General features: G+C 33.6%; 1 pseudogene; it reads left to right on the top strand.

Annotated features, from left to right (window-relative positions):
* The first annotated feature begins 6,195 nt into the window (after nt 1-6,195).
* On the top strand, nt 6,196-7,123 carry LOC149568336 (uncharacterized; annotated as a pseudogene).
* The last annotated feature ends 239 nt before the right edge of the window (nt 7,124-7,362 follow it).

Here is a 7,362-nt window from a genome sequence, read left to right as displayed (position 1 = left end):
TAGTATTTGGCTTTATTATGATTGTAATTGCATCTCCTTATTGGGCAATTTGTATATCAAGTTCTACAATCAATTTACATCATTTAAATTGGTCATTTGGCATTATAATTTTAGTGGTTGTCATAAGTAGGCTATAGATACACATTTTATATTAGATTTATAATGTCATTTCTACTCTATTTTTTGGGGGGATTGCACAACCAAGAGCCTTGGAATATTATATTAAGCATTGAATTAGAAAATATCTCACTAAAAGAGTAATAAGTTGCAGGTCTATATATTTGATGTAATGTGCATATTTATATCTTCCATGATTGACATAATAGCATGCATGCCAAGTGTTTGACAAAATACCAATTGGCTATAAGTGTACATTTTTCATTTAGAATTCATCTATATGAATTTGACAAGCCAAAAGAGAATTGCATATGCATTTAGTTCTTTTCTTAGATATAGTAGTAATCAATTACAGGCTTTTAGATTCCCTTTGATATCATTTCAAGCAAGCATAATCACTCTGAAACTCAAAAACAGCAAGCATAGAGATCATATTGGAAGTGTTCTACAATTTTCCTTGACCAACAAATCAACAAGTTGAGGTTTGAATTGACAAGGGATATTACAGTGATATCAGAGCTTGCTTACAAAGTGTTTGGCAAAGTGTCGAACAACTAAATTAGAGAAGAATTTGGTGTTTGACGAAGTTATAACCGGTTGGGGTTATTACATTAATATCAGAGCTTTCTTGCAAAGTGTTACATTATTATCAAAGCTTGCTTGCAAATTATTTGAAAAAATGTCAAACAATTGAATTAGAGAAGAATTTGATGTTTGACAAAGTTATAATCTAGTTGGGGTTATTATAGTGGTATCAGAGCTTATTTGCAAATTGTTTGATGAAATGTCAAACAATTGAATTAGTAAAGAATTTGATATTTTTTGAAGTTATAACCAGTTGGGGTTATTACAGTGGTATCAGAGCTTGTTTGCAAACTGTTTGATGAAATGTCAAACAATTGAATTAGTAAAGAATTTGGTATTTGTTGAAGTTATAACCGGTTGGGGTTATTATACAATAAGATTCTACATAGAACTTCTCAATATGATTCCTAATGTGATGTACATGGTAAAATCTAGGAAATCTTGTACTCCTTCAATTTAGGGATCCTCCAATTTCTAATTTTTGATATGTTAATATGCTATTCCAAAGCTCCAATTTTGGCACATGCAAGGAAGACATTGATAACAATGCCAAGTCTTTCTTACACATTTTCAAAATATTTTATTTTATCTATGTCTTGTAGCCGTGGTATTTCATGTGACCATATTTGTTTGAGGCATTGAGATGAACAATCAAGGAATTAACACCATCAACAAAATTGCATCTCACTTGGGTTCTTTTTCATATTAGGGACATAGTGTCATCTTTATAGACAAGATAATCATAATAGTTTTTTCCTAAAATTGTATCTATGCAAGAATTTGAAATCAACATTATCAAGGATGCTAAACCATATGTCATATAACTATCATAATGACAAAGACCATATAAAAAAATAGTGAACTACTGAAAATATGGTTGGGGTTTTATAGAAACTCACCCTAGCGGAGTTTCTTATGGCTTGAGTGACCTTATTAGAATTAGAGCTTGGTTGTGATTCACTCATCCCATTTCTAGAAAAAATAAATGGAATTATACACCATTACAAGTCTTTTTAAAAATTATAAGCCTATGGTTTTTCTGTTGCCATGTTGAAGAGAAATATTGTACCAATGAAGAGAATGGTGAATGGAAAGGCAAGTGTTGGAGATTGGTCATAGTTTGTCAATGAGGCAAAGGCTACTAGAGAGATTTACTTGTTCTGCTAGGAATGGCTTTTAAAGTGTTTCTAAAGCTTCTAATTAATAACAATCTTTAGAAAAAAACAATTTCCCCTTTTGATGATTCATAATATCCATAATTTTCTTCTGATGGTGGTTCCTATCAATTTATTTTGTTTAATCTGACTTCTGATACATGTGTTTTAATTATGTAAATTCTTTTCTGTTAATAGGAGGCTATCAAAATGTAGAGAATTTTATCAAATCGGCAACCATAATGCTCCCTACTCTACATATATAGTACTTCTCATAGCGTGATCACAATAAGATCTGTGGAAGTGCTAATAGAAAAGAAAAAGAAAGCAAGGAACAACCTAGAAGGTTTCAAACTATCACCCATGTGAGTAACTTTAGGAATATTTCAGACCCATACAACTCCCAACTAAGTAGCTTCTTGGAGGATTGTCAATCACAAAGTCAAATATCACAAATCTATCATATGTTTTTGATAAGATAAACAGGCTTTGAAGGGAACCTAAAACCCTTTACAAATCAAGATTTTTCAATGAAGCCCAAACCAAACAAACTACAGTCCTAAGGAAGAACGGGTCACAAAACAAAAGTGACCAGAGTGGCATCACAAATAAAACAGTACACATCAGCCACACAACTAGGTTTTGAAGGGTGCCTGAAACCCTATACGAGTCCATAGAGGAGAAACAAGTCACCAAACAAAAGGTGACCATTGTGGCAAAACAAAAAACAAGACAATAACAACCACAACAATAGGATTTTAATGGGCTCCTAAAACCCCAAAATGAAACACATTGTGAAGAAAAAAAGGCCAAAAGAGCCAGGGAACAATTGGCCAAAAGCCAGGTGAGTCAGACTTTCCCTTTTGAGCCCTTCAAGTTAGATCTTAGTGCCATGTCAAAAGAGGGAATGGGTAGCTTTCCCTTTTTTCCTTTTACTATAGTCCATCCATCCTCCACCAAACTAGTAGCCTTCTACCACTGAAAATCAGCACCATCACAACTAGAACCTAAAACCTCAGAGGCCAGGGAAAAGGACGAAGAAGCAGAAGTGACAGCAAAAACCTGAGATAGAACAGTGGCACCCAGCAAAGGTATCACAGGAGGAACTGCCTTGGAAACACCAGAAGAAAGACTAGCAGCCACAATAGAGGGAGCCAAAAGTGGATCCATCGACAAGAATTCATGAGAGGGCAGATCAACAGAGATAGGAGCAAAGTCTAGAGACGGACCTGCTGTCACCACTGAAGGAGCCAGAGGAGGGGACAAAAGTGAAATAGAAGTAGAATCCACCCTAGAAGTAGGGATAGCAGCAAGAAAACCAGGAGCAAGAACAAAAGCCAGAGACTGGCCAGCAGTCACCACGGAAGGGGAAGAAGGAGGAACCATCTTCAAGATACCAGGAGAAGAAGGAATCTGAGAAGATTTCATAGCAGCCTTCACATACGTGTAGTGGTCATCTGAGACCCCCTTCCACCAAGAAGGGGACAATTTCTGTCTAGATTTACCTGAAGAGCATCTGGAAGCCAGGTGATCAGTCAAGTGGCAATTCCTGCAGCAAAAGGGGATACCCTCATAGTCTAGAAGAATATTCTAAGAACCAAGAGGAGATTCCACCGAAATCATATCTGAGAGACCCATAGAAATGTCGATCTCAACAAGAATGCGAGAAAATGTCGATCGATACAAGCCGTCATTATCTATATCAAATTTCACAAAGTCTCCAAGTACATTCCCCACCTCCACCCAGAAAGGTTCCAGCCAAAGAGGAAGGGGAATGTTCAGCAGCCTTACCCAAAGAGGGGTCTTATTAAAAGTTTCAGTTGAAGGGTTGAAATCCTCGTGCCAAATTTTTGCCAACAGGGGAAACTTCCCATCCCAAGAGAAATTATTGCTGAGAATGGCATTTCTATCATATGTTATTGTTCTTGTAACTCTAATTTTTTAAGGTTAGAAGGAGACAAACTCTAATAGGACAAACTACTTAGTGAAGCTAAAATTCACAGAAAGTGAAGATTGCTGATCATTTGTAATAAATGGGCTGAAGTGGCATTGTGCCTTGTGCTTATTTGATAGCCAAAGAAGAAGACATTACTAAAAGAAGTACTACATAATGTATAGACATTTCTTTGACTTAATTTATTATTTAGTTCTTGGATATATTATTGAACCTTTTATTAAGTTTTTGAAAGTGTATTTTTTAACATGTTAACCCATGAACCATTATTATAAAAGAAATAGAAAAATATGATAATTTCAGAGGTGTAGATATTTTGTTTTAGATAAGTTTATTTTGGAAAAATCTCAGCTAGTTTTGAAACTCTGATTTCATGTTTGATGACTTGATTATATCTAGTATGCAATTTATTTTTTAATTGATACTCTATTACTATTTAATTTGATTATGAAATGATTTGTCTTGGTTTCAACTCATAATATGTAAATGCATACTAATGAGATCTCAAATCTGCAAATTCCAATAAGTACACAAGGATAGGATTATGTATTAATATTTTTATAGATCCTGATTCCTAATTAGCATACTCTTTTAATTTATAAAATAAGATGCTCTTTCATTCCTATCAAAGATCAAGCCATTGGTCTCGTAAATGGAAAAAAAGAGAATATAAAAAATATGAGCTGGATTGTTGCCACTTTTAATGAAAGATCTTTTCTCCTAGCCAAAAGCATAGTCTTTTTTCCATTCCTACTACATAGTATGAAAAATTGATATATGCTAATAAGTAAAAAAGGTCTAAGATGTGGAGAATAGATTGAAAATTGATATATCCTAATTAAGGAGTCACGATCCTGGCTGTGACTTTATATTTTTGTTCACAATTTGGAAATTAGTACTCAAAGTTGTTATGATTTATCCCCCTATGCATGCCCTTCATTCTATACAAGTTAAGTCATATTATTGTAGAAGTCACTTGTTATCATTTATATTTCCAAAACCTCATCTAATTTATAATATACAACTTTCTAAATCTAGGGGTTTAAAAATTATTTATTTTTTGTGCTTGACTCAACTCAAAAAGACCGCAGTTTTGCCTCCATTTAACAAGATATTCACATACATCAAATATTAACTCATTATGGATTTTCTCATATGCCTTTAGCAAGTCTTTTGTTAAAACTAGAAATTTCAGTGGCTTTGATTATCACTTGTTATATTTTATGTTTAAATTATTTTTTATCACTATTGGGCACTAGTCATTGGGATGGAACTTTGAACCAACTACAAAGTCGTACCTAATCAATTTATACTTTTCACTATTTCTTTAAATCAAGCCAGCTGCACACAAAACTTATTTCATTATATACCTCTTTCATATTAAGTATTACATCCCTTATTCATATTTCTTCTATTATCTCATATCTATAAAATATCTTATCTTCTATTTTGTTTTCTGGGATATCTTATCTCTCACTACACTAGTATATATCTGAACTGACATGACCATACATATTATTTCTAATCTATTTATGTGAAGCTCGTTATTTGAACTGACATGACCATACATATTATTTCTAATCTATTTATGTGAAGCTCATTATTTTTTTGAGGAGACAAATCATTAAATATTTAAATATGTATTTTTAATTTTTCTAATATTTTTATGAAGCAAGTTTTTTTTTCCCTTATCCACTTCTAAGAACCACTATTACAACTTATTATATGTCATACATGAAAAAGAGCAAATTCTTGAAGGTATTGAAAGAAGGCAAGACCACCATTGACAAAAAGACATTGTGTATGGTTACACCACAATGACTATATTAAAACTTGACTATTACTCAAATCGCTTTTTGTTTATGTGTCTAACAGTTCTAACTTTACTGCACATTTATGTCGCCTTCTCTTTATTTTTATCCTCGTATTTCATTGTTTATTGCAGGTGAACTATACAGGGTCACTTAGTGTGTTTAAGGTACAATCTCAACAACACATTTCTTAGTTTTCAAGTTATGTGCGCCCGGTAAAATAGATTCTGTCTGTTTAATGCAACATTGAAAATTAATTTCTTTGTACACAGTTTATTATTACCTAGGTGTTGTCTTACTAAAGATTACGGACAGATGAAGTTTCAATTTTTGACCATGTGTAACTTCTTGATACTCATGTGCTTCTCTGAGACATTACTTAAATAATGTTTATTTTGGTATTTCTTTGATGAAATGAAAATTTCCAGTCAGTCTGTTTATCTCTAAGAAAGTACAATGTATCAATTCGAAAGAGGTCAGAATGCTGGGTTAGTGTGTAGGAGGATAAGAAGAGGAAGTACAGGGCTTTAGTTGAGAAGAAATTTCATTAATTTTTCTGTTTGTTGTGTAAAGTATGGCCTCTGGGATTCAGTCTTCAGCAGTTCCTGTGTCAGCTAGTATTATTTATCCAAATAGTAGATATAATAACTATTGATTTAGGCTGCAAAGATATTGTGTCTCTACATCTGCAAGAAGCTTCCATTCAGTTGATTCATTATCATCATTGACTTTGTGTTTGCTGACAAGGTCAATTGCTGGTGCATTGCTTCTTCTCAACCACAATGAAATAGAAGCACAGAGACAAGTAGAGTCATATCTGGTTTATGTCTTGAGATTCATATTGTGAATGGACATCTTTGTTTATGCAGGAAGAGCATGGAAGAATGTAGAAGGATTCTATTTGGACAACTTAAGATGGCCTTATTCCAATGTTGCAGTATATTTCCAGAGACCCCCAATAAGTAAGCATTCTATAAAATCAACTTTGGCATCACTTGCTTCTACCAGTAGACAGGATCAATTCTTGGATTTGCATCCTGAAGTTTTGATTCTTAGGGGGATGGACAAAATATGATTGCCCCCTCAAAGAAATAGAATGCAAATAATGTGTCGTTTCCACTGGAGGATTCTCTCCACCTGTCAATAATAATGCAGCCAAAGTCAAGGTGATTGGTGTTGGTGGGGGTGGCTCTAATGCTGTGAATAGGATGATTGAGAGTGAACTGAAGGATGTGGAGTTTTGGATTATCAATAATGATGTACAGGCCTTGAGAATGTCACCCGTGTGTTTTGATAATCGTTTGCAGATTAGAAAAGAACTGACAAGAGGTCTTGGCGCAGGGGGAAACACTGAGGTTGTAATGAATGCTGCCAAAGAGAGTCAGAGTGTAGCTGACGGAGTTGTTTTCGAGGCAGATATGGTCTTCCTGATAGTAAGCTTGGAACTTCTAACTTACCTTTATAGTACTTGTGATTATCATCATTGGAAAGACTTAGAGTGAAATAAATTTTCTTTTGGAATCAAAAGAATGGATGTGGCCAATGAATTTATAATTTGGGGGAATAATAATCTTATTATTTTAGGTATTGCATTAGATCCTAGTTCAAGACTTATTTAGATTTTAGCATTCATTTTTAAAAAAAATTCATCAATGTTTACTTAGGTAACTTTCTTCAAGCTCTTAGCTTTATGCTCTTAATTTTAAATTTAAATGTTTTATTGCAAGTAATTTTCTTTATT

The sequence above is a fragment of the Cupressus sempervirens genome, chromosome 3 (genome assembly GCF_028749045.1).
Source record: "Cupressus sempervirens isolate cs-2001-9-10 chromosome 3, ASM2874904v1, whole genome shotgun sequence".
Classification (NCBI taxonomy): domain Eukaryota; kingdom Viridiplantae; phylum Streptophyta; class Pinopsida; order Cupressales; family Cupressaceae; genus Cupressus; species Cupressus sempervirens.
Note: the sequence above shows the minus strand (reverse complement) of the source record. Positions and strands in the feature narration are given on the sequence as shown.